The sequence below is a fragment of the Amphiprion ocellaris genome, chromosome 11 (assembly GCF_022539595.1).
Source record: "Amphiprion ocellaris isolate individual 3 ecotype Okinawa chromosome 11, ASM2253959v1, whole genome shotgun sequence".
NCBI lineage: Eukaryota > Metazoa > Chordata > Actinopteri > Pomacentridae > Amphiprion > Amphiprion ocellaris.
In genome coordinates this window covers 3890509-3913977 of record NC_072776.1, presented here as the reverse complement: position 1 = coordinate 3913977, position 23469 = coordinate 3890509, and positions in this window count along the sequence as shown.

The following is a 23469-nucleotide window of genomic DNA, read 5'->3' as shown; positions in this document are numbered from 1 at the left end:
CACACAATAATCTACCCCAAATAAATAATGATATATTGAAGTCTGTGTAGCTGACAAATAAATCTGTATGTAGCCTAGTGATAGTTTATCTAACTACAGAAGCCTACTATAAAACATTAAAATGTGTTGGTACTTGGCTACCTGTTGTCAGTTTTCCTAGTGATTTTAAGAATTAGAAAAGCCTTGTTCAATATGTTATGGGATAGTATCTATACATGCAATAATGTCACTTCTGCAGATATCCTGCTGTGTAACTGTGAAATAAAAAGGGTTCATAATGAAACACACAGAGCATTTTAGTAACAGAAAAGTATTCTGACTTTAGTAAACAGATCATACTTTTATGAACAGTACAGTAATGCCTTAATGCTTTTGTGCAACTAGATCATATTGTATTTGAGGGCTTTAGCACACAAGCAAAAAAACAGAGGATTAGTTCCAGAGCTTTTATTATTATTATTATTATTATTATTAATAATAATAATATTATTTTTTTATTATCACTCATACTTTTGTCAAACAAAAAAATTAAACACAAAAAAAGCGATCCAGGGCAATTCATTAAACACTCTGGACTCTACTGTCAAAATTAGGCGGGTTAAAAGTTAAGTAATTACCTCCAAATTGTACTCCATTACAGCACAGGACGTTGAGGTGATTGTTGATTTTTGCAAGTTTAGTCACAGGCACACTTACCTTGTTTAGCACAATTCTATTTTTGAGCGTTCTTCACCACATTAACAGTTTACATCTACATTCCTTTTGTTCATTTATGATTGGTTTATTTAATGAGATTTAAAATTCAAATTTGTCATCAACGAAGTACTCATTTCTAGGAAACTAATCCTGTGCTTTCAATTTATCCTTTCACGAACTTGATCCCGACTCTCTTTGCATGAATAACAATGATACATCTGTGGCTGATTCCACTCTCTTTTCTCTCCTCGTAGGTTTCTCCTGAAAGCAGCTGGGCTGAGCACCTGGTGGTGTGCATGGAGCTGGACATCCTTATTGATTACTTTGGGGAGGAGTGGTCCCAGACACCGTGGCTCCCTCATGGCATCACCCGCATAGAAAACAAGCAACACAAGGAAAGGTCAGTTTAAATAATGGGCATCGTGTCAGACACCCACAGCAAAAAATAGAGCGGATTGTTTTCAGCAGACTTTAAAAGCAGCCTCCAAACAGCAACATATTCATTAAATGCATTTAAGAGATGAAGAAACACATTTGAGTTTGTAGATTAGTGAAACCACTTTAATGATCACGGGGTCAGATATTAATGGTGCAATAACAATTTCACTTGGAATTATTTTCACTTACACAAGCATAGCAATCAAAAACAACTTAATTATCGTATGTTCCTGTAAATACAGTGTTGCTAGGTAATTATACTTATTATGCAGCCAACATAACAAATTGTGTCTAGACTAATCTGTCCCTTTTGGCAATGATGGATAATAGCTGTAACCATTTTTTTTTTACGTTCAAGTTTGTTTGTGTCATTAATTGTGTTTGTAGTTGATTGTTGCTAATGCTTCCATTTAGTATTACATGAACATTATGATTGAGATATTAAGTGGGGAATGTATTTGTGAAGGCAATTTTAAAATCAAACAATGTTTCTTTTTGATGAAGACCATAACACAGTTGTATGTTGACTTGCAGAAAATTGCCCGTCATGGGCTTTGCTGGTGTTTCTCTGTATTTTCTGCATGAAAGACATTAGGGACACATATCACTCCAAACCTCTGTCTTGTTAATAACCTTTTCAAAGTGCCTGTAGCCTTGTTGTTAAGAGCAAATTAACAGCGGTTGCGCAGTTGTGAAAACTATCGACTGAATTCTCCTGATTGCTTCCCTTGATAACACCAGTAAATCAAATCTGCAGAGCAGCAAAGCCTTACATGCATTTTAGAGTCCAATCAATATCTGAAATGAGGAGAGAAAAAGTGAAGGTCTTGAAATTTTAAACTTTGCAACTTCTCAAAGTGTAATTATAGTGTACAAATAGGATTTTACCCAAAGCAGTGTGCATGTTGTTTTTTCACGCCTTGAAGGACATTTCAAAGGTTTGGCCGAGGCTGAAACCACAGGGGGACAGCTGGTTAGCGTAGGAAAGTGTTAGTGAGGAGTTCATGTGTGCAGCTCTCCCTTACTGCTGTCAGCGATGCTATATGGGTGCTCTGTGAAGTAGACGGTAAGCAGTCTGCTCTAATAAGGAGAGTGAATAAAGTTGAAAGTGTTGTGCTGTAGTTATGTGCTGTAGAGAGTTATTTAGACCGTACTATATTCACATACAAATACAAGCAAAGGATCATGCTTATTTTGCGGTTTAAGTTTATTTGACGTCGTATAAGTTTAGATGCAACTTTTGTCCTGTTTGGTTCCTGCAAAATATCCTTTCCTGATTGAAATTTAAGATTTTTATTTGGCTAAAATTAAATATAAATGACTTAAATAAAGGGGGAACATTCTTCACCAGTTAATTTAGGTATAATTTTGGCGTACTGATGGTTTAAACTCTACTTTGACTTTTTATTCATTATGCTCACATTCAGCAACATGCGCTGCTCGTCTCCAAGGTAGTTGCCCCTGCCAAGGTTGCAGATCATCTGATTCCAATCCAAACCTTTATATCTTCAAGTCGTCCCAGGGGCTCAGGTGCTGCTAAATCTATAGCCTGTCTGCAATTTTGGTTTTCATTCAGGAGGTACTTTTCCAATTCAGATTCAAGCGGAGGCTCACACGGTGACATATGTTTGAGCTCGCTTTAACCGGTCTCAGCCTCTGTTCAGCGGTTATTTTCAACAAGCTGATTTTGTTACGTCTTTGTATGAGCCAGAGATAAGAGCGATCATGCCAATTCTACATCTGTTCCAAGTTTTCCAAAATTACCTAAATAGTTTTATCAGAATTCCTAGAAGATCTGCAGAGTATTTTTTTCTCTTCTATGACTTTCAATTCATAGCATGTGTCTGCTAAATATGTGTAGCACATAATTAATAATGCAAATAATGCACATTGTGTGCTATGAAAGTTTTATGGTATTTAATGAATCTGTTCTTCCTAAAAGAGTGTTAAATGTTATATTATTCCTCACATTTTATAAATTAGACCAAAAGGGATAAGTATTTTTGTACATTTAGAAATTCTTCGGATTTAAACACAGACAGATGTAGAAAATATATACAAAAAAAACTCTATTTTCCATCTAATTGGTCTGTTTAGGCCACAGCAATTTGTGTCTGCTCCTAAACTTCAATAAAAATGTTTAAAATTTGTCCCACAATACAATGCCAGTAGTAGAAAATAGTAAAATCTGCAACAGCAAATTGCTAAAGTGGTGCTTTGTTCGACTGAATAAATGATCATTCTGTTATCTGTGCTGAAAATGAGCCGCAGAGCTCACTGTGAATGTACGTAAAAGTTCTATTGATACAGACAATGCCGTACCTCTTTTCAGCAACTCATGGTCATGAGCGAGCATTTAGGGCAGCTTGCATGTTTCTATCTTCCCCCGGCGTTTTCTTTCTCTTATCTACACCGTACGGTAAACGTCACTGTAGTTGTTTTAGATGAAGGAGGGGAAAAAAATCAACATTTTGAGACACATCAGAGTGAACTGAGATGCAGTATTAGATGCAGAAAACAGATTTAAACCGGGCTGGATTTTTCACATTGTAGTGGAATTCAGTTGAATTTTTAAAAGCCACGGTACAGTTAAAATGCTCCTTCATTTTACAAGTCCTGCTACAGTTTTGCTTAGAAATGATATACATTTAGTTATTGACAGTGGTTATTAATAATGAATATATTAATAGAAATATAGAAGTATTAATGACTGAATTTGTACAAAACATATTTTTCCAATCAGACTGGTGTAACAAAATACTCATATAGCAATAGTTTATCTACAGAAACTACTTAGGAAACTCACATTTCAAGATTTTTCTGTTTCTGAATTGCTTTATTGACGTATTTCAAAAACAAGTGTTTTTTTTTTAACCTATTGCCGCAACTTCTTAAAAGGTAATTTTAAGGGGTGATTAAACAAAAAAAAGAAGGATTGCATGCTCTTAGTTAATGGGTTGATTAAAACCCTCAGATATCAGAGTTGGCTAAGCTGCCACAACAATCCTGAAATGTCTTATTTTTTTGCCACTGCCCATTTTGCACACTGCCTGTTTTATTTCCAATAATAGCCAGACATTGTTGAAATAACTGCTAGCGTAAAGCAGGAATTTCTACAAGAATGTTGCTAGTCTAGTGATATTTTTGACCAGAAATGGCTTTGATCTTGGTCTTAAACATTCTCTGTTTGATATGGCTTTCAAATGAACTGTGGTGTGAACCTCACTTTCCGCCTCCCAAAATGGCATCGGGTAGTGATGAGCCTTCTCATGAGCTCTTTCATGGCTACACTGTAAACACGCTACACTGTTTTTATTCCTTAAGAAAATCACAGACAGAGAATCAAACTGTCTTCAGTCAACATTTAGATTCCTAATACGCTGTGCGAAATGGAGCCGCGGAGGAGGAGACTTCTTTCATTAGACACTTCACTGAGGCTCTGAAGTTTGCTGCTTCCATCTGAGATGACTTTAAAAGAGAAACAATGCCTTTGCCTATTGGGGTCTTTGGAGATTTTTCTCTCTCATCACATATTAATGAAAGAGGTGGCATGTATGGAGTTGGAGAGCTTCAACAGGAAAACCTGGTTGTGAGCAGGCATTTATGTTCACAGACTCGTATATTGTGTATATGTGATGTGGTTTAGGCTGTTTCTCAAGAAATCTTAACTTTCAAATTGCAAAATGTGCACATTTTTTGTTGGAACTGATGCACAGCACTAACAGATGCAGCAGAAGAATGTAGAAGAGCGGCCTGTAGAGGGCGCACTTCACATGGATGCTTCAGGGCTCCACATTTTTCACTCTCCAAGCAGACACACAGACAAGATACACGCACATAAACAATTCACTCAAGTGTAATCATCTTATATGAGGCACGCAGACAGCATAAATTAGAGGTGAGTTCATGCCAGTTATTCTGATGAATGTACTGTACATCACTTTCTAACACTGGCCTCCATTTCTTCTTTAATGAGACAGGCCCATCAAGACGGAGCGGGAGCTTTTTGATATCCTCAGAGGGGCATGGCGCGCAGACACATTAATGCTCATAATTCATAGCAAATCAAGAAGGATTTTGTTGGAACAGAGGATCACACCAATTACCAGCTGTTTATTGTTTGCTATTGTTGTGTTTACTGCAGTCTAATCATATTTGGAGGTCGGCCACAGCACTACATCAGCTCCAAGTGGAAAAGCTCTTTTGAAGCCTTTCATTTCGTTGTGCCATATTAGCTGCACTGAGCAGCCCTAGACAACACGCTGCCTTTGCTTTCAAGATAAAAAGAAGCAAACATTACATCACTTTTTCTAAATAACTTCACAAATTAAGGAAATTGCAAGTAAATTGGTCACCTAAAAAAAAAAAAAAACAACCCACACACACACTAGCCCATTAAGAAAAATGTGTTTCATCTATTAATTTGCCTTGAGATAATAATCGTTTACATAATGATTTGAACATGGGAACAAGAGTTTGTGTTCGATTCTGGGCGAATGTTGTCGGCTGCTAATGTTTGGCCAGACAAAGCTCCCTCTTTTCCCTTCTTGCCCCTCCTATGGAATAGCAGATTCGTGGCATGAAAGCAAGAAAATCATGGAAATCAGCAAGGCCTTCATTATACCAAGGTCATTACAGCTGACTTTTATCCTCCTCTGTACTTATAGTAGGTAAGGGAATCCTATTCTCCATCACCCAAGGCCTCACCTTTGAACACACACACGCACACACGCACACACACACACACACACGCACACACACACACACACACACTCACAAGCCTACACCGGGGCCAGCGTTGGCTCATGCACACACACAAACACACATCGGTTTCTCTTTCATTCGGCCTCCTTGAATTTCATCATTCATTTTTACATCACATTAGTGTGGCGTGTTAGTGGTCGGCTTGTCTGTATGTAGAGGGCGGCTGTTACTTCAGGAAAAGACTGAATAATGCACGGGAAAAGGCAGGGGAAGGCTCGCAGGGAGTCGGCAATAGCAGAGATGATTGCCTCCTTATAGCATATATATGGAGCAGTTAGGATGTACATGAAGTGAGGTAAATAGATCACAGAGCGTCTTGGATTTTGCATCACTAGACTACAAGGTAAACTGGAATGTAGGTGGGCTGTTTTTAGGCCAGGCAGTGGAGTAACAGTACACGACTGAGTTATTTTATAGTACAACACACTGAAATGTCATGTTCTCTCTCCTTACATTTACGACAAACGATAATATGAACGAAATGTTGAGCTAAGCGGCTGAATAAGCTTGCTGTTTTGTACCATAAATTCAAGTTCAGTTGCTCTCGGAACAATGGAAAGTATTAACAGCAGGTTTTGTTTTTGTAAAAGGCCTGCACAGTGATCTGAAACAAAGCAGTCAAGGTTACTATTTCAGATCTTTCCAGAGATGGGTGAGTATAATAATACATTAAGTTGGTGTAATTAGGCCATCACTTTCAAAGCAACCCAAACCCACAATCTGGGGGAAAAAAGTCCACCTTTAAAGTTAATATTTTTAATGGGCATCACAAGACAGTTGAGTCTTACTCAGTGGCTCCATCAGAAAAAGGAATAACTGTGATCTTGAGGCGAAGGAAAGCGTTCTCTTAATGTGCACCAAAGATGGTCTCTTCTGTCTGCCTCAGTGGCTGTGTCTGATTTGAAACTCTCCATTGATCTGATACCACCAAGAACTGGCCTGCATATTAAACCGAAGCTGTGATACATCTCCTCTGAGACGGCTGAATATAGCGCATGTGTGTATGTGTGGTGCTCGTGGCTGTTGTCCAGGTTCAGAGTATTACAGCAAAAAAAAAAAAAAAAAAAAGGAAAATGTATTCAGAATTATGTGCTGTCCATTGATAGTCATTCAAACTGTAATATCCCTCAAAAGTCCAGCTCAGTTCCTGCCAACTCACACTGGCCTTCACTTCTGATGCTGACATCATTTAATCTTTAGGAGGAGCTTGGAGTTTCTATCCCAAATCCTTGATCTGGTTCACCTTACAAGATGAGCCTCTGTGTCCGTCCTCCAAAATAAACACACTCGTTATTATACGCTTTCTTGTCCAAGACACACAGACTCTCTGCATGTCTTTAGGCAATGAAGCTACTCTGTGTAGCAGCCCATCCGCGATGCATTAAAAATAATTGAAGCTACAAAATGAACACAAATGTCCTCATCTGGTCTGCATGGGAACTGACAAAAGGCCAGGAGTTCTCCTCTTTTCATGAAGGCACATGTGTGAGCACATAAACACACAAGCCAATGTTCCCCTTTTAAAGGCTTTTCGGTGGGACCTTTTACCAACAGGATGAAAACAATTCTCCGCTGTCTTGTTGCTTTTGTGTCGGGGTGTTTTATTAGCATTGAAAAGGATGCGCACTTCTCAGATTAGGACTGGCAGAGCTGCTCGGGAGACGGCGCTGGAAAAGGATGGACATTAGGCACCTGATCGGACAGGATCAATGAAAAGCAATTAGATGATAAGTCTGCGGGTGCAGGCTTGCATGTGTGCAGCTACAGGGACTGAAACCTTTTTCAGTAGCAATGAGAGCGAGGGGATAAACTGTTTTCTTGTGATATCCTAAACAAGACTGAACGAGATCTTCGTCATGTATGGGGTGAAGGAGTGTGTGATGATATGCATGGTACAGTATTTATGTTTGCTTGTGCTCCTGTCTCCTTGTGTGGCTTATGTGTTTTGCCTAACATCTATTGTCATAATGATGTGTGATTATTAAGGGAGCATAGTTTTCACAGCAGGGAAAAAAGGGGCTGAGCCGACAACAGGTTGGGCCTCCCTTTGTGTCTTTGTTTGAATGCTCAGCAAATACATATTCATGCTCCCAATATGCACACAATAGCACGCATTTGTTTATAATCTTTGTTTATTTGGGTTGCATGCATTAACACAATCACATTTTATGGCGCTGCAATGCAAACAGGGGTAAAAGGTAACAGAGAAAAAAAAGGGTTTCTCGTAAAAGAGATGGACACAGTCTCCAGGAGCTGATGCCTTGTTATTTCAGTAGTATCCCTGGGAGAGGTTAAGCTCTCGCAGCAGGCTAGCTATTAGGCTAAACCAGGGTGCGCTGTGTTCTGTGTGGGCTGAAAAGACAAGTTCTGACCATTAGCGTACATCCTATGCCTGGTTCCCGAGTACAAAAGCGTGTGAGAGTTTTTCTTCCAATTTGTGGGTCTAATGATGACACACAACAAATAACGGGTGCTTAATCCGGTCTTTGTTAGTTCATTGTAATATTTTTCTGTTCGTCTGCTCCAGCTAAAACATCCCTCATTTGTGGCCCTTAAAACTAAATGGAGGCATAAACACAGTGTATAGGCTGCAGTAAAGTGCCTTTTCTCCTCAGCACGGTCGTGCATCTGCTCCTTTCCGACACTAGATGGCTGTCTGTGCTGCGTGTGCTTTGTGTCGACACCGGTGCAGCCTCTTCACGCTGCTTTTTATTGCCCTTAGAAATGCAAGGCTGAGCAAAAGATTTTTGGCAATAATGCTTTGAGACACTTGGGTTATGAAAACACACAGCTACACAGACATAGCACCCAACTTAATGTTTTGATGTTTGAATTTGCCAGCCCTTCATTTCTTTATGAAGTCATGAACAATGGATTAAATACACTGTCATCAGAAAAGTCTGGTGCAGATGCGCACACACTGAGGTGAAAGTGCATTTGAGTATATTTAAAAATAAACTCAATGCAATGTCAATTTTAATATACATCCCAAACATCTAGAACTGGTTTTTTTTTGGGTTTTTTTGGTGGTTCAGGAAAGACTTCAATTAAACTGACAGATTTCAAAACAAGTCGAGGGTTATATTAATGTCGAAAGAAACCACTGAAAATGTTATTTATCATTCCAGTTATCATATAATTATTCTGACTGCAGTGCCATTTGTGTATCCACTGTGTGTGCTTTGTATAAGAGGCTATTTGTAGTTTCATTATGTGCAGTAAATGCGACCACATCGAGCACTTGGTTGTATCGACTTTGAAGATTGCCTTTCTTCTTCCTTCTTCAGAGGCCGTCCGTCTCTTTAGCCCGAAGCTCCCAAACCGCACAGCTGGCCAGTTCATGGTGGCCTTTTATTATGATGTCAGCACTTCGCTTAAAGAGCATTCAATATCTCCAGGACTGCAGTTGGTGGAGCATCAATAGAATAATACAGGCACGCACTGGACGGCTATTCCTCATAGCTGGTCAGTTCATTTGCTCATTGATTTATTGGTAGCTGACAGTGTAATGGGATTAAGTGGTAGCGATTATCACGACTGAACAGGTTGTTTGTTTGTTCTTACTGCATCTGTTTGAGAGTATCAACACTGGCTCTGCACTGGTGAGCAAGTACACATACATGCACATAAATGGACCTAAAAGAACGTAAAATCAGTTGTTACTGAATCATTTGAAGAAAGATCCCAAAGTACTGAGTGTATTATGTGATTCCTCATTGGACCCTCCAGAAGAATTCAAATTTAAAACCTACAGAATGTAAAGAAAGCAGTAAAGAAGTAGCCGAAAAAAAAAAAACAACAAATGAAAAAGCAGCTGAGTGGAGGAGAAGGCTACTAGACCCGGCCTCGTTTTCAGGCCTGTTAAAAGATGGTCATCTGGAAAACAAGCAGACCTTTTGTAAGACACTTGTGCTAAAATCACCCACATAAATCAGGGTGTGATTACTTCAGGAGCTGGAGTTATTGGGTGCTAACATAGCTGTGCACACACTTTAACGTTATTAACACTCTTAATAGTGAGGGACAGCTTTTAACAGGAGTCTTACATAACCCCAATCATTCAACTGGTGTTGGCCCAGTTTGTGTTGATACTGTCACCACAACACTTATATCCAAATTCTCCAAGATTTGACTAAGTTTGATGATTCAATGCTTTCTCTGGTGTGTTTGTGTAAAGATGTTAGTCGTACCTTGCTATCTCCATCTACTCCAGCATCTCTGGCTCAGTAATTCATGCAAAATGAAATGAAAACCTTCTTAGCAATATGCAGATTTCTTTATGCAAAACAGCATTACCTATGGTGCGCGGACGGCAGCTAATGCCTTTGATCAGTCTCTCTGACATTCTCTAACTACTGAGAAGAAAAGAACTTAAAAATTGTAAAGGCTCTTAATTGAAGTGAACATAAAAGAAGATACATGGTGTTAATTGGTATACGCTAAGAATAATCTAGACCTTGGAGACCACTGTCCCTTACCGGCCCCCCTGCCAAAGTGTCAGGATTTACATCTTTAATTCAAGATTTCCCCACATTAATTACCTCGCAGGCAGCGAAATGCGGATCACTTCATTTTAAAGTATAATAAACATCCAAATAGCCCCCACCCTCCTCATCCATGAATATAAATTTTGGTTAGTGTGCAAAAGCTCTGGGTCTCCTGTTCTTAAGAAGGTTGTGCAGAAAGTAGGGGCTGGCGAATGTGGTCCAGAAAGAATTTAAATCAAGTAAAAGCCTAACTGAAGAGCATGATTTTGGACAAAAATCATAATAGGTTCGAGTTATAGCAAGAACGCACACAAAGATGGAAAATTAAAGATAAACTCATCCTCAGAGGTCACTGAACGTTGCTCTATTTGCTCGTTTTTGTGCAGGTGTTGCAGGAGATTGTTTTGGGAAACACAGCATATTTGTTGTGGCATAATTTTCACACGACAACTAATTTGTATGTGTGTGCACATGTGCATGTGTGTGTGTACGAGTGTCTTCTTTGCAGTCAAGTAAAGCAATTTGAACACCGGGCTCCAATATGACCTTTGATTATGAGAGGAATACAGCGGTGCTCATATCCCAGGCCTCCCTGGTCCCTCTCAACATGATGAATGGGACACCCTGAGCTGCAGGACAGAACAAGCATTCGAGAATCCAGGGTGACACATACACAAACACACACACACACTCACACACAAGCAGATACATGTGTATGCACGTGCACACACACAGAAATGCTGACAGACAAATGACACTCTGATGGAAAGTGAAGCACTTTTAAGTCCTTAAATGCCACCAGCAGCGCACACACACACACACTCTCTCTCTCACACACACACACACACACACACACACACACACACACACACACACACACACACACACACACACACACTCGCACCCACACACACACATGCAGTCTGTACTATTACAGCACCTGCACTCATCTCCAACTGTTTAAAGCACATTTAACACTATACTGCCCTTGAAAATAACCAGCTAAGTTGAGGCTTTTATCTTGTGAGCGGGTTCATGTATGGATTTATTAGCAGAAAATAGGCACATCTACTATGGCTTATTGAAACAGTTTCAAACCCACCCCAATTTGGTTAATATTATGCAGTTTATTAAGCAACAATAAGCAATTTATGTAAACACAGTTCAAACGAGCGCTGCTCCTGTACACCTTAAAATTCTGCTTTTTTGAAGTGGTTTTATTTTGGGGATTCATTGTAATTTATTGGCTCAAAGTGCACGATACAGTGTTAAAACTGATTTGATATGGAAACCTGCAGGGACATATTAATTAAAATAGCAATCTAATTAGCATTCCACTGTGACCTAAAAGTTGAATATTATTAGAGCTGCAACCGTCGGCTGTGATGAAAAGAGCTTACATGACAGTGAAATTGAAATTCAAAGAGCTGGAGATAATGTACACACAGATCAAAAGAACAAACGGTGGGGAGAAAAATAACACACCAAGAAGTTTTACATTTCCTCACGAGGGGCCAAAGCAGCGGGTTGTGCACACTCCTGCGCACACATACACACACATGGACACGAAAGCACACACTCACACTCAGCATTAGGTAGTCGGGTGTAATTTAATCTAAAAATCTGCCAAACATCACGGCTAGGGCGATGAATTATCACACAGGTGAGCTCACTACTGCTTTCTATTTACAGAAGTTGGGGTGACATTTTGTACTGATGTGAATATTTCTTAATTCTCTAAATTGACTGTAAATGTTTTAATACAAATAATATGAGAACAAAATGGTCAAAGGTTGAATAATAGCTGAATTCCAACAAGTATTTTATCAATTACTTACTGTAGTCATGAGGAAGTTCTGTTGTTGGGGCGTATAGATTATACATTTTGTGATAACTAATCACAACAGCTGGAAGATGTACTCAAATTTGCTAAGTAAAAATAGCACCATTTTAAAGTATTTAAGTATCAAAATCCTGCTTTCAAAGTATTATTTTTGTAACATAACATAAATACAGTGATATATATCATAAAAGAAGTACTCGCAATGCAAAATGCCTCATCTTTAGAATGTTATATATATTAGTATAATATTTTGTATAAAAAGTATTCATCTGAACTGTTCCTCTAAAGGGCATTTGTTGGAGAAATTTCTGCTATAAGTCCCTACAGTGGAATAAAAGTGGAATAAAAATTAAATGCTCTAGTAAGGTAAAAGTAACTAAATACAGTACTCGAGTAGATGTGCTTGAAAGCGTTGCTCAGCGTTGTCACACTGGAGCAATGCCACGTCAAGAAAATTACAGGATGCAAACGCTTTTGAATATTGATGCGTTGAAGAGAAAATCGTGTTTTCACATAAAATATTTATACAACAGTTATTGACAATTTTGTCCACATTTATCAATAACTCAAATGTTCTTCTCCTCCCCGCTCACTAACGGATGTCAGCAGAGGATTTTTTCCAGCACAACAAGTTGCAATGTTTCATAATGATTGCTGACTTGAGGTCACAGGTTGCCAACCTTTTTATTTGTCACTTTGTCCCCGGTTGTAATTCAATAAGCGGCCCTTCACAGTCATATGGATTTCCTCGAGCGCAGCCGGAGGAAGCCGGTGGAGAGGTTTACGTTGCTCTGATCATTGACGCCACACTTGAGCTGACATGTTTCATCATATCACCAAACAAGCTGCTGCTCACAGTCTCTCCGACTCCTGTTATCAACTGCCACAGCTTGCCCCAGTAAGCCTCACGCAGGTCACCACAATCAAAACAGTCCTCACAGGGGTCAGAGCGCTCCAGCACGCTCAGTGTTACTTTTGTTTAACCTTGAGGGATTCTGCGCTTCCCCTGCATCTCTTCGGGGAGACTTGCATATTCCTGCGAAGCCTTGTGCACCGGCCGGTCTCTGGGCTTCTCCTGCAGCTCCACCAGCCGGGTGTGTTAACATGTGTCCCTGCAGTGGGCCGACGCGCCAGCCAAGCAAGTGATAATTATTCATTAGTATTCATTAGTGTGAGGTGCTGGCCGGTGCAGGGCTCATGTTGAATCAGTGTTCTGACGAGGCCTCGGCCCGGCGCGGGTCAGTGAAGAGCCAGTAATTAGGCCCACCAGTCAGGAGGCATTTTCCTAAGCACAACACGTGAGCATGAGAGAGAGAAGATGCAACCACCAGGAGAGAGGCTGCAGGAAGAGAGAGAGAGAAAGAGGAGGGAGCTGGAGACTGAGAGTGTTTTGTTTTTTTTTTTTTTTTTTCCCAGAAGAAAGCCAACCTTGGCCTCTTTGCTTCCTCTGTCTGGGTGGTGTTGATTACCTTAACCTTTTTCCATCACTCACTCCATCAACAGTGAAAATGCGCGTTAGCCTTGGCTGTCGGCTTTGTTTGTCTTGTGTGCTTTCTCTTATTTGTGTTTTCCTCTCTGCTCTTTGAAGATTTTTTAGTTGGAATTCTTCCTTCTCACCCTTCTCTCTCTCTTTTAACATATATGTTCCAGTTTGTTCCGTTCTGATGCGTCTGTCTTTGTTGCGCATGTTTATTTATGGGTCTTTGCGTGTCACATGCTTGATAATAGCAGCAGTTATTATCACTTACAGACGTAATTGTGTAACCGTTAACATGACAGAGCGGTCGCCTCCCAGGAATGCTGTTAGTATTGTAAATGCAACCGAGGCCTAACCGAATTAATCTAATCGGAAGATAATTACACTGGCTGGAACAAAGCTGGACCAGATTTATCAAACTGTTTCCTGCCCCCGTGAGCCATTAAAGGAAGAGATTCTACAAGCCTGGTAAGGTTAAAGGCGTCCGGCACACCTCAAAGCTGGCCGTGCCACAGCTGTCAGTACATATCTGACACAGAAAGAGGGGCTTTGACATTGACTGACAGCAATTGAGAAAACAAGGGGTCAAGTGTTGCGCTGTAGTGAGACAGGAGAGGAGAAGGCTCAAACCCCCAGATCCAAATCCCTGTGGAGGACAGCAGGAACCAAGGAGATGATAGCTTATCCTGTCAACACATAATGTCAGCTTACCTTGAATTAAAACAAAAAGCACAAGACACTGACAACCTCTCCCTCTGTCTTGTTGTTCTTCTTCTCATTCGCTCATGTACAAGCGTGGATACACATGGGTGACGGAGAGGGAATGCCTCGCATAGCCTCGCCTGTATCCTGACATGATTCCAGATTAGACAAATTCCCTAAACTACAAGCGAATGGCAGAACACCCTCCTCTTTCCAAAGACCCCCACTCTTCCTCCTTTCCCCTTGGTCTCCGGCGCGAACATCTTTCTCCTTCAGATTTATGACATTGGCATATAGGTGCACTTGACAGCTCTCGGATTGGCGCCGCAGAAGAGGGAGATCCCAAAGTGAGACGGGTTAGCCGGGTAAATCTATCAGGGGTCTGTCCAGGAGGAGGAGGAGGAGGATGAAGGAGAGTGTGTGCAGGGGGGAAAGCCAAGGGAGAGCCGGGGAAGGGGAGAGGAGAGTGAGGGAGAGAGGCTTGGTGGGGCCCCGCTGAGCACATAAGCTTCCATGCTGAGCACAACCGTGGCTGGCTGACAGTTGTGCTCAGCCTTCACTGTAATAATGAATAAAAGGAAACTCCCTGCAGATTACACATCTTCCGTGTTTTGACATTGACCTTAATACATAATTTAACCACAAAGCCTGAAGAGTGTGTAACGAGATAAGAGAGGACCAGAGGATAGAAAAAGATGCCTGGGCTAAAACATACAGGCCAAAAGAAGCGCCTCAGCTGTAATGGCTCTAATATGATGTAGCCTGCGAGGAGCAGTCGTCTTTTTTTTTCTTTCTAAACAAGATGGGAAAATTTGGGGGAGAAGATGGGAAATTGGAAGGCAGCAGAAGAGGAAAATTATGGCTATGGGTGTGTGAAAAATGCAGTGATTTTCCTGCTTATCGAATTCCCAGTGGGACGAGAAGGAAGGTAGTGCTACTAAACCTCAGTAGAATAGTAATGTGCCAGCCCCAGCTGCTGTGTGTGTGTGTGTGTGTGTGTGTGTGTGTGTGTGTGTGTGTGTGTGTGTGTGTGTGTGTGTGTGTGTGTGTGTGTGTGTGTGTGTGTGTGTGTGTGTGTGTGTGTGTGTGTCTATGCCACTTTCCCCCTGTTTGTATGCTTCTCCTACAGTGTGTGCGACTGTAGACCGGCTGAGTGTGATGTCTGAACGAGGTGTTTGTCAGTGTCACTTCTCGGTGTGTGTGTGTGCGCGCGTGTGCGCTTTCCTCGGGGTGTGTGAGTGTTGTGATGTGTTGAGTGACTGTTCAGAGGGGTGTTTGCTGAGCCAGCACTCTCCTCCACAGGTTATGTCACTCCACCTGAGGTCACCATGTCACACACAGTGTCAGTTTATTTTATTTTTTTATTTTAATTCCCCAAGGAGAAAACTGCCAGACTCACACCACCTTTAGTTGATGGAACCTTAAATGCCTCTCAGAATAGTTGTTTAAGGTGTGTTTAAGGTACGATAAGCCTCTGTTAATCCCACAAAGGTTAAATTTGCAGTATTACAGACGTAGACTGATTCTTTAATGTGTGGAAATTTCGATATTGCACCGAAGAAACTCCTCTGAATGTGGAAAATAGCAATATTGCAGCTTTCAATATTGTCATAGTGTCGTGAGCAGCTTCACAACACTAAACTAGCCGAATGTCTCCTTGCTAGCCAGAGGCCAAACACTCACGACAGACATTTCTACCAAACCAAACTCTGTTTAAAAGCTGCATTTAGTTGTCGCATCTGCAGCAAAAAGACAAAAGCTACAGCTGTGTCTCTGTATAGCCATCAAGCAAATTTGAAGACAACTTTGCTGCAAAAACGGAGCCAGATAGGCTTAGTAGTGTCGTCGGAAAGGGGTGCTGTGGGCTACGTTGGCTGTAATAAAGAGTGTAGAGGAAGCCTAAAACAAAATCAGTTGTTTGCCAATTGCTAAAACGCCTTTAAACCTATAAAACTTTGACAGTCTACAAAGTTGTAAGCCACAATAAGGGGCGTTTCTTCAAATTTTGTCATTTCCATTACCTTTTTCGAATGCAGTGTTGCATTTTCTGTCTTGTGACACACGTCAAATTCATTTTACACATGTGGAAAAATGCAGTTACTGACTGTGCGTCCACATGATCAAAGTATAACACTCCTAATTAAGGTTGTTTTGAGCTGCTCTTCATTAAACAGTTTCTACCACTAGAAATACTGACTTTGCACATTATTTAAAATTTATATTGCACAATTCTTTCATGAGAAGAAAAGTGCTGATATTGAACAGATCCTTGTGTATAAAGAAAAAATGATATTGTGTAGCGAATTTAAATATATTTATAATTCACAGGTTGAGTGTGTTAAAATTACACCAGAGGGAAATGTCAGTTTTTTCATGTGCTGTTTACTGAGAGCAGAGGGAAGGAATGAGCCTGCAGTATTTTGAATTTTGTACCAAAATTTCAATCCTTGCTTTAAACCAACAAGCTTCTCTTTTCCATTTTGTGTATTTGGTGCATTCCCCTGTGTTTTTTTTTTTTTTTCGCAGTTGGGAGATGTTGCTACACATGATTCATGCATTAACAATCATCACTGCCCAATTAAGGAGGCGATTACGTCACCAGTGTCCTGCTAGGTGCTGTGAAACACAGATGCAGATATTAAATATGAATTAGAGAGGCCGTATATGCCCCCTCCTCCCATCACCCTCTCATCCTCTTAACTCCTCTCGAACCCTTTCGTCTTTGGGCTCTACAAAGACAGGCTGTTCTGTAATTGAAGCAGCATGTCAAAGCCGTCTTCCTGTCTGCATGTAACCCTCTGATTCACACTCTTCTCATTAGTGTCATAATTACCTCTGGTTGCAAAGCGAGGGCCTGTGTGAGCTCCTTGGTGAGTGCTAAGGTGAGAGTGCGGGCCGTGGTGCGCTCAGTTGGGGGGGTTGAGGCTGACCTCCAACCCAGTAGGGGGCAGTGGAGATGTACTGAACCTGGCCCACATGGTGTCCACGGCTCGGCACATGAGCTCTTTTTTAAGGCTACATGCTGCTTTGCATGGTAACAAGCGGTTGTGAAGGGAAAACCAATTGGTTAATTAATGAAACATGAAAATTTGCTGGCCGGACTAGATAAGCTCTGCTGCTTTTTCCTCACATTTTCGTTTCCTTCTATCATTCATGCTTCCATTAATGCGCCTCCTTTTCTTCATTTTGGGACTGCTTGAGGATTCACACACCTGTCAGTCTGTCCCCAGGCCTTGGCCTCAGCCTGCGTCTCTGAGCTCTTGGAGCTCTTCAGGGGATTTGCTTGGCTGCGGCCTAACCGGCCCTGAAAAGCCTCCAAAGTGGTCCAGCTGGGTTGGACATCTCGTATGTGTGTTGTAAGTGTGTCTCTCTGTGTGGACTTGTGCCATCATGGCTCAGTTACCACACAGAACCACAGCTATGACTGTGGTGGCAATGGCACTTTGGTGCTTTGCCATCAGGCTTCCCTCCAAGGACTGTGTCAAGACAGAGGGAGTCTTGGTCCGGATGTGTGTGTGTGTGTGTGTGTGTGTGTGTGTGTGTGTGTGTGTGTGTGTGTGTGTGTGTGTGTGTGTGTGTGTGTGTGCTGGATGATGCAGGGCGGTGCTCTACTTCTGCAGCAGTAATCTAATGAGCCTGTAAACACACTCATTTGACATCATTAATTGGAGGGAGATCAGAGATCCGAGAGGGGTGTGTGTACAGTGTGTGTGTGGTAGCGGTTGGAGGGTTCTCCCATCAGAGAGGGTTCTCTCAGATCAAAGATTTAGAGTGTGAAATCCCTGATTATGCGACAGAGAGACACATTAGAGGCAGTTTTCTGCCAAGCTGAGAGAGCAGCAGAGGGTTTGGTCAGTGCCAGCAGCAGGCCTTGATTTCAGCAATGAGAAGCACTAAAGCAACGCTCACAAAGCTGCCCTTTGTCAATTTTAACAATGAGTGGACTAATCAAAGTAGGAAGACGGGGAGTTTGTCTGGTCAAAGTTTATTGATTTTGAAGTATTACAGCGATCTTAAACATGAAGCTATATTTTGGACGCAGAGTGTCAAAGCGTCTGTTGCTGCTTTTGAAAAAAGTTTTAGTCCCCTTTATAACTGTCGCAGAGTGTGATCCATTAGCTGTAATTGTGCTGCCATACTGGTTCAGTCACATTTGTCAGCTGGATCTAAGCTGGGGGAAACAGAGGTGCAGAGCTAGAGTTGCTTACTAGTAGTCCTCTGCTCAGAGTTTAACCCAGTCCAGTCCTTAATGATCTATCTGTCTGCCACCCGCACAATGGCCCACACCGCTGTTCGCTTTCATTTACAGAGTGCCAGTCTCTGAACTCCCCTCATCAGCTCTTTGTTCCTGGCTGTTTCATGTTTTTTGGGGAGTTGAATGGCGTCGCTGTGTATGGGATACTTTTGAGCGAGTGGTTTAGAGAGACAGCTAGAGCAGGAATTTTCCGGTGCAATACATTATGAAGATTTCACTTTCTGCCTTTGATTCTGCACTGACAGTTATCCTTCAGCCCTCCTTTAAAGTCCCACTTTCAATCCCTAATGGCTGTCATGTCGCTGCGCTCTCTGGACTCTTACTCAAAGTGTCATTGGCATAATGGTCGGCAGCCGTTGGCCTCTTTTGATCATCCATGCTGTGTGCGAGAGCAACTGGAGCTGAAACACTGAGGTGTGTGTGTGTGTGTGTGTGTGTGTGTGTGTGTGTGTGTGTGTGTGTGTGTGTGTGTGTGTGTGTGTGTGTGTGTGTGTGTGCGTGTGTGCGTGTGTGCGTGTGTGCGTGTGTGCGTGTGTGCGTGTGTGCGTGCGTGTGTGTGTGTGTGCGCACTGCTTGTGCCTCTGCTGGGCTGCCACTCCCAGGCAGAGCTCCACGACCGGAAATCTAAAATTCACTTTCAAATAGTTTTCCTCCTGTTCTTGGTGCCTAATAGCCAAGCGGTGGAAAGTGTGTGTGCACGAGTGTGTGTGTGTACACTCATTAAAAGGATAACACAGGTTTCTACTGTATCAGCATCTCAGGCTCAGCCCAGTTTGGCACTCCCTCAACGGGTTTGCTCACTCCAACAAAGGGATGAAGGGCCGCAAGAGAGCGAGCGAGACCAGGAGCGAAAGCTGTTGTGCGTGTGTGTGTGTGTGTGCGTGTGCGTGTGTGTGTGTGTGTGTGTCTGTGTGTGTGTGTGTGTGTGTGTGTGTGTGATGGTGAGCTGAGACCTTGGACGGAGCCAAAGTCAAGTTCAAACACCTCAGCCTGCATTCACACGTATCAAGCCGGTCCAAGATAAATTCACACTCACCAGGCCAGAAAGAACAAGCAGGACGATCGCGGCCAGAAACATCCGGAAGAGCTGCCATACGTTCCAGCAGAGGCTTTGCTTTTTTAATGGAAGCCAGTCCGCGAATGACATTTATGTTCCAACATCCAAGGGCTGAAAAACCCTCTGTGTTCACATCCAAGTAGTGTCACACTTCCAGGATCATTGTCCTCTCATTTTCTGCCTGCTTCACCTATCTGCCCCCCAGCAGCTCAGGCCCCGGTCCAGGTGTTAGCCACGCTCGGTCCAGAGCCCAAGGCAGTAACGCCATTGCTTCCTGAACAACAAGAGAGGCCGCGGGGTTGCTGCACATCAGTGTGTGTGGTTGAATTTCATCAAACAAGGACGGTTACTCCACTTTGATCCATTCACTCACATACTCAAAGTGTTGTGTACATATAAGAGTGGAGTAACATATTTTCTGGCAGTGCTGGTTATTCCATTTCTTTGCTGCCTTTTGACCCTTTACGGCCTTTCTCCTGACTTCATTGTTCCCTCTCTGCACATGCTTAAATTCTCTCCCAGTCTTTCTCAGAATTGTAATATTCAACTGTATATACAAAGCTAACACTTGGTTTCTCAGTCTGAACTCTGAACTCAGTATATTTGATGCACACATATACATACAGTCCTTACAAAGCGTTTCTACTGTGGTATCTCCACAGAACTTTTTTCTTTTTTCTTGTGTAGTTTCCTCAGTCAACTTCTGCTCTTCTGCGTTAATCGATTTGTGTTTGGACTTATTTATTTAATACGCTTACTCTCACACATACATGTGCAGCCCTCCCCTCCCCTTTATCCACAGAGGGATACAGATCAGAGCACTCGGCCAAGATCGTGTGTGATGTAAAGTTCTGGAGAATAAAAGACGTCTCTTCCAATAACATATTTCCGCCATGTATCGAAAGACGTGTCAATTTCAGTTACACCTGGCGCAGCAATTGGAAAACAGAGAGTTCTTCGCTTCTAAAAGACAATGCCATACCAGTCACTCCCCACCTGAATGACTGATACATTAAACATGCAGAAAGCAGCGGGAGGACACTAGGGAAGGAGCGTTCAAAGACGAAAAACAACGCATCCAAAAACAAAAAAAAATGGAAAAATATGTTGCTCACTACACTACAGTACAATGCAGCTGTCTGGTGCTGCAAACTAGCACAATCACTGAATCTCAGCCTTTCCAGGAACACACAGTATTTTACTCTACAGTCAGTGAGGCAAAATCAGTGCTTAAATACACATTTAGTTGGTGTGTAAAGTCCCAGATATTCGCAATTGTTTTCCAGCTGCCACATGAATTTATTTCTGTGTCTCTGTACTATCCCTGCTATGCAAAAGTGAGCATTTCTTAGCTCTTCCGTGCTCTGAAAGCTATCCCAGCGAGGCAGCTGATCACACGGGCTTTTGTAAGAGAAGCAGAAGAGCATCTCTGCCCTCTAGTTCCCTGACAGGACTGTCAGAGTACATGCGAGCCTATAGACCAGATGTGCTAAAATCCGCAGTGCTCGCCGCGCTCATGAAGTGCTGACACAGCTGCCCTAGGCCTGGCCTGTTGTAGGAAATTAATTCAGGCAAGTCAGAGGACACCTCAGTCAGCGAGACAGACAGACAGACAGAAGGGGTCCTGTAAGGCAACAGTGTGAAGACGAGTGGAGTCTCTGGTCGTCTTTGTTCACTGCTGGACACGTTAAGACTCCATTAAGGAAGCCTGACACACAAGGCGATGGCTGTCTCTGTTTGACTGAGCAAGCAACTTATTAGAAGACTGGAACTTCTGCCTTTCCTCTCTGCTGCTCTCGCTCACTCATTCACACTGAAACACACACTGCAGTATTTAAAATGAGTTTTTACAATCAAATTAGGGTTGAATGTTGATGATTTTTAGACATGTTTACTTATTTGATCAAAATTGCAAAAAAAATTAAGAAAAGGTGACATTAGCTGTAGCTTTATGCTCTCCAGGGGTGTGAATCTTTGGCAGTAATTTGATTCGTGCACCAAAAATAGTTGAATTATGGAGTAATGTGACTGCAAAACCAACCATCTTGACCACATCTGCACCTATAAAACAGATACAGCTAATGCTAACTAGGCCTCCCATCATTTTTCCTGTATAATGGGGATAAACTCAACACTATTTGTGTGCAGGTAAATGAAAAAAAGCAGGTGCAAAGTTTGCTTTGCTTGCTAGCTTGTAATTTCTGAGTGACATTGTTAAATTGTGTTAAGGAGCAGATGCCATGTATTGCTAATAGGACTTAAAAGGCTATGTTGTATAGCAGTCAGTACTAGAACTGGAAGGATTGGTTAATCAGTTGATTGATTGACAGAAAAATAACTAAGCAACTATTTTCACAATTAACTGATTGTTTTTAGTCATTTTGTCAAACACTTCTTGAGTCTAACATCTCAAATTGACTCAATTTCCTTATTTTCTTTGTTCTAAATCATATCATAGTAAACTGAATATAACACATAACATTTTGGAGACTTTTGAAGACATCGCCTTCGAATACAAATGTTTCTTCATGTTTCATACACAATAATTGGAAAAGAGAGGCACATAATTGATATTAAAAATGTTGCAGATCCCATCAGTAACGTGTCCCCTGACAGTTTCCATTCAAAGCAGTGGTTTGAAATCGTGATACATGTTTAAAAAAATGTGTCAGAAAAAGATTTCATCCACTTTGACATATTAAAAAATATGTACAGTAGCTGCGATGTCATCACAGGTGAAAATCTGGTACACAAAAAGTGAGGACATCAGATTCTACACAGGCTTTAAGACATCTAAATTAAGAGGATTCATGCTTTATTTCTGCCTTCATGTGATGGACTGAAAAGCTTCTAACTGGCTGCCAAATCCTTAACACGGACCTTTGATTAATATTACTAATTGTGTCTCGCTGCAAGTGTTTTATCTGAAGATGAGGATGTGATTTTTTTTTTTTTAATCAGTTAGCAGCCTGTGTTGCTAGACTTACATTCCGATTGCAGTCTTAATCTTTAGTCTTTAGTTAGGCCTTGGGGAATCCTTGTTAATAGATCCTCTTGCTTAGGGCCTCTGGCTTAATCCTTGCCATTTACCACTTCCTATGCTAGTTTTCTAAATACTCTCAATTAGGTGGCTGGCAGGGCATTTTGTATCACTCCATGTTCTGACCACTCCTCTTTTTTTTCTCCCTGGTAGTATTTTAGAAGTGGGGGAGAGCAGGGTGAGCTGGAGGGTGGGTGCAGGGTTTGAGGGGGGTGACCTTGGCGATTATAGAAATAGCCATGATGGGACCTTGGTGATTCATCTTCAACATCTCTCTGGCTATACTGCTAACTTCATAGTGAAATGATAATTAACTCCCAGCATCAATTAGCATTCAGCGTGTAGAAGGGTAATGAGGAGCCAATTACAAGAAAATATACATAATCAATTATTTATTCGCTCTTAATTACAGTGAGTTTTACCCTGTTACGGCAGCGGCAGTTCAATTAATGACCTTCAGCTATCTTCATTTGAAATTGCTGCAGAACAGAGGAATTTACCAAACCCCTATTGTGAAACAAAGCAGGAGAAACACAAACACGCGCACACACACACACACACACACACACACACACACACACACACACACACACACACACACACACACACACAGACTTCCACAAGCTGAGAAAATGAACAAGAGAGAGCGAGAGTAGGAAGAGCAAGAAAGAGATGTAGTGAGAGAGAAAAGAAAGGAAGCAGAGGAGGGA